This window comes from Battus philenor, unplaced genomic scaffold (genome assembly GCF_028537555.1).
Source record: "Battus philenor isolate CCGP_79_NKW_IND1 unplaced genomic scaffold, ilBatPhil1.0.hap1 SCAF_17, whole genome shotgun sequence".
Taxonomy (NCBI): Eukaryota; Metazoa; Arthropoda; class Insecta; order Lepidoptera; family Papilionidae; genus Battus; species Battus philenor.
The window spans coordinates 2,045,520-2,055,877 of record NW_027181679.1 but is presented as its reverse complement, the minus strand read 5'-3'; positions in this window follow the sequence as shown (position 1 = coordinate 2,055,877).

The following is a 10,358-nucleotide window of genomic DNA, read 5'->3' as shown; positions in this document are numbered from 1 at the left end:
AACGAAACTAATGTATCTTTCTGACTTTAATGTACAACATAAATATAATTTGTAAGCTCTTTCCAAGTAATAAGACGGTAAGTTTTATCTAAAACGGGAGCGATCTTTGTCTGTTTCACTAAAAACATAACATAAATTTTATTTATTCCTACGACCATATAAAGAACGTGTACAGTTATAGAGTAGTTCATAAATCATTCAGGGTGTTAAACCGCCTCAGGCGAAGCGTAGAAATTTAGTAAAAACTTGATCTATTAACTGTTCTAGTTTAGATAATTGACTTTCATGGAATTAAATCCGTTAGTACAACGAACCGGGTAGAATTACGAAAGGATAAGATGAGAACGTTTACGTCATTGCTATTATATAAGTGGTCAAGTAATATATTTATCTCTAAACATAGTATATATACAAGGTGATTGTATAGCTTATTTATATAGCCGTCAATAATATATTTGTAATCGATCGTGCAGAATTCCGTTGGTGCCGAAAGATTGTGGAGTGGTCACCAAGAGCTGATAGACGAATCTTAGGTAGAACCTCCCACTAAATGGACCCACAATATTATTAAGTAAGAAAAAGACCAATATATACACCAATACCTCATTTTGCGTCGTAGTTACGTTCCAAAAAAACACGACACAAATTGAAACGACGCAAAGTGAATTAAGATTTTCTATAGCAAACCATGTAAAGATCGAAAATAGGTTCCAGGGTAACGAAAATACTACTTTTTAAAAAGGAAATTGAACAAAGTAAACATTTAAAAAACGAAAATAATATAATTCAGCCAATAAATAAATTAGAAAAATATATACCTTTTTTGTAACCAGAAACAAGACGTTAAAATTTATATAAATTTATTATTCTCTTTTTTAAAAAGCGCAACACACTTCATAACAACACACTACGTAATTGAAACTGAACTCCAAAGTGAAAATAAAATTGCGTTGATTTTTAGTTAGGAAGGGAATCCCCGAGTTTTGATTGGATTAGAAACAAAAGTGTTGCCATCTTGTGGAAATTTTTTTTTTTTAAAGTTAAAGACTAGAACTCAAAACAACGCAACCTCGAAAATCTAACGACGCACAGTGAAAATTAGTACTAATTAAGCAGCGACGCAAGTTCGAAAAAAACGCAAAACTAAACGACGCCAAGCGAGGTATCGGTGTAGCTACTTTCGCCAAGTAGCTATATATTGGTCCTTTTCTTACTTAGGATGGACTTAAATAACGCCTCGATCCGTAAAGGCCTATGCATAGCTGGACGTCTATCGACTGATATGAATGAATGAATATATACTCGTAGTATATAATATAAAATAGAGTTTTCAAAATTCTTATCACTACATGTTCAAATTAATTATTTACTGTCTGTCCATACACACCTTGTACTGCCAGAAGACAATAGTCTATCACTTTATAGTAGAGTTTCAGAATGATTACTATATACCTAGTTATTACTAGATACATAGATAATAAATATTACAATATCTTATTCAATGTAAAGCAATAAAAGTTGATATATTCGTATAAATTCTAAGTTTATTTTTATAACAAAAAAATAGCTTTTCCAGAAATAATGTTAACATAAAGCTGGCAATGTCAATGCTGTGAATGCAAAAATATTCCATATTTAAATACAGGTGACAATTGTTGGTGTAACTAATTAAAATTCCAATATAAATGCGAAAATTTCCTTAACTATTCATGACAAAATCATAGATGATTCACAAGTTTTCTCAGTATCTCCAATGCTTAGTTAAACCAGTCAAAAAACGACTTCTTAGTTTTAAAATGAGTCATCGAATACCACGTTGGACGAATATCATCTGTGTTGGTTATAAATTAAAAACTTGTCATCTAATTTATTTCAAGGTTCATAGAAATAAATGTTTTCCCTGTAGTAGAGATGAAAGGAAGTAGAAAGAAAAGGACCAATATTTAGCCACTTCCGCACATGCAGTGGTAGTCGTGCACCGCCCGCCAGCCCGCTGATAAATGCGTATGTGGCAAACAATGCGAATCACACAACCGCCACCACCAAATTACTCAACACGTGTTTCACCCTTCCACGGGGCATCTTCAGGAGTTATGTTACACCAATTAGTGCCAAACACAGAGCATTCGCGTTTATCAGCGGGCTGGCGAGCGGTGCATTTCATTGCACGACTACCACTGCATGTGCGGAAGTGACAAATTATTGGTCCTTTTCGTACTTGTTATTTAGATAGTATATATGTTAGGTAATTTCATTCTAGATCACATACATGATATTTATTTTTCTTAAAAAATGGTATTGTGTTTTCAATATAAAACTAGTCAATCTCTTTTTAATGTCACGTTAAGACGACTACAGTGAAATAAGAAACCAAAAAAAAGTTTCAAATTCCCAGAATCGTAGAGAGCATTATTACCATGAAATGGTTTAGATTGTACTCGCCTAATGAAATAAGGGTTAAATGCATTTCGGCGTGCGTTGCGCTGTGGATAGCGGTAGGTAGAAATCAAGGGGGGGGGGGCGTTTGTTACCGACGATTAATTCGGTACGCCATTAAGGCGCATGACTTGCTACTGGCGTCGCGTTCGTACCAATAGTGATGTGAAATAGAATGAAAAGCAGTTTAATATATATATATATATATATATAAAGAACGTGTCGACTGCCCGTCTTTTGTATGGTTGTCAGTACATAGTAATTTTTTATTTATTAAAAATCAAAGTTTTTCCTTCAGATGTTACGTTTCCAAAAAAGAGTATTAAAATTCATGATACTAGTTTTTTGTAATTATTTATTGTAAAAATACTTAAATATATATATATATATATATATATTTATAAATATATATATATTTATAAATATATATATATCTCTATATATATATATATATATATATATATATACGTAATACGGGCCGGTAGATGCGGCGTACGTAGGCTTTTAGTTGTGAACTCATCTCAGAACAGGGTGCTATTGGAACACATTCACTGCCTTACAAGTTAACACGTTCACTGCGGGCCCAATTTTGAAGAACTTTCAGCTGGTGCGGCTGAGGTCGAATCAGCCTCAAGCTGAACTTCCTAGTAGTGCGGTTGAGGCCTTTTCTGCCTCATGTTTCTGTTGAGTGTAAACAGCCGCCGCACTAGAGAGAAAACACGAGTTTTACGCGCCGAACCAGTGCAAAGTCTACCATGAGGCTGAATCGGCCTCAAGCCGCAGTGAACGTGTTAAAGGTTGCTATTAGAGAAACTGAAAGATTTTTGAATGGCTAGAAGAGGCCCTGCAGTGAGCGTCGATCGGCTGAAAAAGAAAATACTTAATACTCTATACATTGCCAGAAGTTATTGGCCTATACCATTCTTATCATCATCACCAGAGCCTTAAGGTTCCGGAGTAGAGACTACAGACCGGCAAGGGTAGGATGATCATCCACATGGTGGACAAAAGATTACAAGGGTTAAGATCGTAGTAGGTAGTAACACCCTGGATGTATGGGAGATGTATACCTCCAACTGTGGACGACGCTCTTCAGCACAATATATTTGATCTGTCATATTTTATATTGAATGCTGTACATATATAAAATTGATTTGTTTTCACCGGAGAAAACTAAAAAAAATGTTTACGTTTAAATTTAGAACATTAACAAAGATTCCATCTATATTATCTACATGGCAAATGTATATTTTGCGATGATTCCGTGGTGATATATTAGAAATTTATGGCCAGTTATATATATTTTTATATTAAAAAAAAATTCATTATTATAACAGATACAACACTAGGCCGGTACCACAAAAACTCGAACGAGGCCGCCTCCTAGAATTTACTTATTTAACGCCTCTATCCCAATTTAATTCGACGATTACGTGCTTACGAAAACATCTAACTTTACATTTCAATTGTTTAAAAATGAACCTTGTGTGATTGAAATAGAATTGTTGATGAACGCAGATGGTTTGTGGTGAAGCTTACCTATCGGTCAGTAGCCCCAGAGTCGGGAAGTCGACGCCAGCTAATTGATGTTAATAGTTTAATTTTTACGAGGACACTTCTCGAGTAAGCGTTCCGTGGGTATGTTGACACGCATCTTACGCCATGTCAAAGGAATTTGATTGATACCGATATATATGTATACATAGACAAAACAATATTAAACACAGGCTTATGTTTACTTCTTAAATAAACTAATGACAAGCTTAAATATTTTAATGGAATCAGGCGTTACCTTGCGGAAGTCCATCCTAAGTAAGAAACTTGACTCTGTGTTTGACGCTAATCGGTGTAACATAACTCCTGAAGATGCCCCGTGGAGGGGTGAAAACGTGTTGAGTAATTTGGCGGTGGCGGTTGTGTGATTCGCATTGTTTGCCGCATACGCATTTATCAGCGGGCTGGCGGGCGGTGCACTTTATTGCACGACTACTATTGCATAGCGAAAGTAGCTATATATTCGTCCTTTTCTTACTTAGGATAGACTTCCGCAAAATAACGCCTGAATCCATTAGACATTAAAGTTGGTTTCGACGAGTGGTCTCTTTCTGGAAGTTAAACTTACCAATGTAGACGGCTTGTCCCAGGTATGTATTCTACAACTTAGCGTAGCACCTCCGACAGCTACTTGAGTAAGCATAACTTGGATATTTAATATCACTTTCGTCTTATCTATGTTTATTTTAAGGCTTGTCCGGAGGTTCTACTAAACTGATGTATACATTCGATATATACAAAGAGGAAAGTGAAAATTGTTACGAATTGAACGTAAATCACAAATGTTTCCATTTCGAAACTGAACATTAATTGGATGGTGGCGTGAACGCGCGAGTTATGGTACAAGAGTTGTCACGATTTACAGCAAATCAACTTTCCTTGTTGCGTGAGTTGTAAATAATTAATCCGATTTATATTTCACACGTTTAAACATTTTTTTTTTGTATTATTCCAAATCTGATATATAAAAAAGTAGTGGTTATGTAATACAATATAATAAACGTAAGAATAAGTGTAAACAATAAAATACCAAATAAAGTAAAATAAAAATGATATGTATATGAAACAAAACTAAGTAATTGCAAGGGCTAGCGGGCAGTACTTTTTTATTGCACGACTACCACTGCATGTGCGGAAGTGGCTAAATATTGGTTCTTTTCTTACTTAGGATGGACTTCCGCGAGGTAACGCCTGATTCCATTCAATATGAAACAAAATGTTTAAAATGAAATAAAGAAATGTAAAACTGAGGTATGAGGTAAGGAATGAATGAATTCGAATGAAATAGAAAGGCAGAAGAAATGTGGAAAGAAAGATGAAATACGAAAGATTATAAGAAGAATGCAAGAAGAGCGCGCAAATAAAAGTAGTGTAAAAAATTTATTAAATGAAATAAATATTTAATGGAATCAGGCGTTATTTTGCGGAAGTCCATCCTAAGTAAGAAAAGGACCAATATTTAGCCTTCCGTGTGATCCGATTAGTGCCAAACATAGAGTGAGCCACTGTGCTTGGCACTAATCGGTGTAACATAATTCCTGAAGATGCCCCGTGGAGGGGTAAAACACGTGTTGAGTGATTTAACGGTCAACACGTAGTTGTGTAATTCGCATTGTTTGCCGCATGCGCATTTATCAGCGGGCTGGCGGGCGGTGCACTTTGTTGCACGACTGCTACTGCATGTGCGGAAGTGGCTAAATATTGGTCCTTTTCATACTTATATGAAATAAAACGACCCTGTCCTTCCCAAAGATAGGAGAAATCCCTAATAACGTGGCCACAAAAAATCATAATAAATATTTATATTCATAGATGATTTAAGCATCGACAATCCTAAATTACGTAATTATATATATAGTTCATAAAACATATACATTAAACTTACTTTTCTAATAGTTTTATTATTGTAATTTTGTATCTATTTATACTTAGATTTGCAAATCAGTTTAACTTGCTGCGATAGATACACGCAGTTATACTCTGTTCTTAGTAAATTTATTTATTTGTCTCAACGAGCACGAATGGCGTTCGGAAAGCTCTGAAACTTCAAAACACCGCAATGTTTGAAGGCGAAGTTCTTTGACCAATGTGTGTTGTCGGTGATGACATATGGTTCAGAGAAGTGGTCACTTACGACGGATCTCATAATAAGCAATGCTCAGAGTCGCTGTGAGATATAATCATAAGTGAGGAGGTCCGCAGAAGATCCAAGATAGCCGACGTAGCCCGAAAAATTACTCGTCTTATAACCCATGGCTGTTGGAGCCGAAAGGTTTTATGCCCACGAGCCAGCAGACGCAGCGTGGTCAGATACGACACTAGGTGGACGCCATATTTACCACATACTTACGTTCAATTCGTAACAATTTTCACTTTCCCCTTTGTATATAACAAATGTATACGACAGCTTAGTAGAACTTCCGGACAAGCCTTAAAATAAACAGGGATAAGACGAAAGTGATATCTAATATCTAAGTTATGCTTACTCAAGTAGCTGTCGGAGGTGCTACGCTCGAAGTTGTAGAATATATACCTGGGACAAACCTTCCACATTGGTAAGTCCAACTTCCGGAGAGAAACCATTTGCTGAAACCAACTTGGATGTGTTCAAGAGGCTACGAAACCTGTTCTCGTCCGAAACACAGCAATTTTTGAAGACGAAGATCTTAAACCAACCTGTGTTGCCGGTGATGACATATGGATCTGAGAAGTCGACGGGCCTCATAAGAAGGTTCAAGACCAGAGAGCAATGGATAGAATTATATTTGGAGTTTCGCTGCGAAATCAAATCAGTAATGAGGAGTTCCGCTAAAGAACCAAGATCACCGACGTAGCTCGAAGAATTGCTCGTCTAAAGTGGCAGCTGTCGCGGCACAGCGCCCGTGGGTTCAAGTGGCGACCACGAGCTAGTAGACGCAGCGTGGGTAGATACGCCACTAGGTGAACGATATACATATTTAAGGTCGCGGAAAGTCGTTATCTTTGGGGAAAGCCCATTCCTTGCAGTGGGCATCCATGGATTAAAAATAACAAGAAGAACGAGTACGAAAAATATTAACCAGTATATCTAAGGGCTTAATATGTCAGACACTTTGGCCAACATTAAAAAATTCACAGTCACTCAGCTTCCCATGGAGAATGCTATACCCTGGATTTTTGAAAAAGATCTAAACAATAATGAGGGGATCCGTAGACGAACCGAAATATATCGAGATAGACCAACGGATCAGAAGTTGTATGTAGACAGGGATAGCACCCAGAACTGGTGAACACCACGAGCTGGTAAGTGAAGAGTTAAACGAACGAACCCACAAGATATATGGAGACATGGATAGACGATCTTTGTGAGGCCTGTGTGAAGTGATGACGAAATTACAGGTGAACAGGTGAAAAGACAACTTTATCTTCGGAATAAGCTGTACGCCGGCCGCTTCCAGTTGATCTTATTGGGGCACATGTGTAGTAAGTGTCCCAGGAGTAAAATGATGATAGTGAAGATTTAAGATTTAAAAAAACCTAGATGTCAAATTTAGTTTTTAAAGGTAAATATTTATTTATTTTTGAGACATATGAGCTCTAACCTAAAGCTTTTTATAGATGGATAGTATGAAGCAATTTATAAAAATTTCACTTCGTACCATCAGTGAAAATCCAATTCGAAAACGTATTAAACAATCTCAAAAGCCATTTACACCATGCGTTTAATTAAGCAATAATTTATTCGTCCGTTCGATTTCATTATTGATTATCAAACATAAATATTGTGTTGGATGATAGCTACGGGTTTCGGAATCCTTTATCTGTACGACTCCGGAACCTGGTCTCCTTCGCTTCGCTTACAAACTAACGCAACGGATACGACACGACCTATTGATATGTACAGGGTAATTGATCAGCAAAAGCTTAAAATCTTCTACAATAAATGAAATATGTAACCTTATTTTTTTTTAAGCGGCAGGCCAAATACGTATTACTACTAATCAAAATTAATAATTTATTTCTGTCTATCAAAGCAGACTTTGTACAGTCAGAAGTTATTGGTGGAATTTTCGATGTGAAAACAAAAAATGTAAAATTGGTCTTTAAAAGAGTAACTAGTGAATTTTTTGCTAGGCTATTTGCAATAAAATCAACATTTTAAACCTGGCTTGGCTTTAAAAATTTAAATCATTAATACTAGTGTCAATGTTTCATAAGTTTCAAAGAATAAATATATGTTTTCTTCCCTATCTTGACGTCATTTTCTTGGCTTGGCGAAAAGATGTGTGATAGTATAGCAAAAACTTTATCTTTTAACTGTTTGGGTCAGTTTATATTTTTATTTTTAATTTATTTAATAAAAAATAAAATAGCGTTTATTGTTGAAAATAGCTTTATTATTAATATTTATATTGATAAATATTGGTAAACGGTCGTTCCGACGAAGGCTTTCTTGAGCTTTCTTGTTGTTTATTCTTTCTATTTCTACTTCTTTTTTAGTCCCGTGGATAACATTCTATTAATATTCTTCTTCTCTCTCACCATAAAAGTTATGATTGAATTGTTTTGCTTATTTAATTTTATAAGTCCTATTGTGCATATCTCTATTTCGTTTTGACAATTTTTTATCTCATATATACATGCATACTAACTTATGACCATTAAATCTGTTACAGTAATCTAAATGAAAAAGCCTTAAAGAGGTGAAATATAGATGTAAACATATATTTTAAATCATTCTGTATTAAGTAATTATTACGAAATATGAAGTCTTAATGAACTTATGGTAATATAATATCTTAAGATAGTAAGCAACAATAAATTATGATGTTTATTTCAACATCAACATCAAATTATACATGATATTATAGAAAAAATTATAATGCTTTTAAAAATCGTTACGTCCCCGTATCGTGCCGTCTAAATAACAGCGTATGCACATAAATCCGCGTGGGTCCTGTGCCGCCACCACGCAGCGGGTAGTCGCGCCCGTACGAGCCAAGCATTCATTATCGCTACGACACTTCGATTCTAAAACGAAATATAAAGAGGCATTTATATGTTGATACTGACACTCTGAGGCACGGTTCAACTATAAAGTCATGTTTAGTTCTACCTTATATTAGACTTGAGCTTCCTCTCAGAAGGAAAACCTTAAAACATACGGATATACGGGTTTGGTATATTTCCAATTCTTTATCATACTATATAATGATATCTTCGTCATGTTTTTTTAGTCGTTTGTGTGGACTGTAACAAAGATGACTGCTTGAAGCGGGTATTAGCACTTTGCATACACTAATAAAGCCCCAGTTCGATTTCAATCAATTATTGTACATTTTTTTAGAATATCAAGATCCTGTTGAATTCTTGAGCTGATTAGAAGTCGTGGAACCTTATCGGTAATTCTAGTGTATGCGAAAAACTATTCTTTTAAATAATATGACCCTGTTTTAGGACCTCTCATTCAACCCCTATCATGGGTTCACAGGGTCTATATATATATTACAATTTTTCTAATAATTTTAATTAATTTTCATACTTCGTCCTTTTCAATCTGTTTTATTCTTTCCTCTAATTTCATCCTTCCATACGTCGCCTCACTTACTTCGCCTTCACTCCAGAGTTCTTCAATTATTAGGTCTATTATTTTTATAATTTATTCAACAATTTATTTATTCTGTATTCTCATTTATTCTATGACTATCTATTTGACACTCAATTTACATTTCTAATTTCACAGTTATTTATTTTTTATTATTAGAATGCCTTATATATGTAATATGTTTAATTCTAGTTGTAAAAGTTTTAAAGGGGTCTTTAAAATATTACACCAATCACCCTGTATATGTGGAACGAAACTTATGCAATTACTTCAAAGATTTTTAAGTTATATCTGTGTGTTATTTATATCTGTATTTTACCAATATAGAGAGAAAGAAAATATCTATAATTGTATAAAAACAAAATTAGAAGTAATTGAGTCAAAACTATGATAGTATAGCAAACTGTAGTCGAGGAACGAAGACGAGGGAAGGAAGGTGATGTACAGAAGACGATGTAAATGTGAAGTAAGTGATGATAAAACGAGAAAGTGAAATAAATGTGTAAAATTAAAAAAATACTATATCAAAATTGTAACGTCCCTACTTGAAAAATATCAGGGAATGACGAGAATACATAAGCAGTGTTAATGACATTTAAAGATTTCTAGTAAACAAATACAACACAATATGTATCTTTACCAGCTCATTTCTCATCAAAAACAAATTAAATATACATTCGCACCTTTAAAGTTTGTATACCTTTAACCAAATTAAATGAGACGTTTCAGAACTAATGAAATACTTATAAAAGTCATAAAAATATAATCATTTGCAATCAAAAAA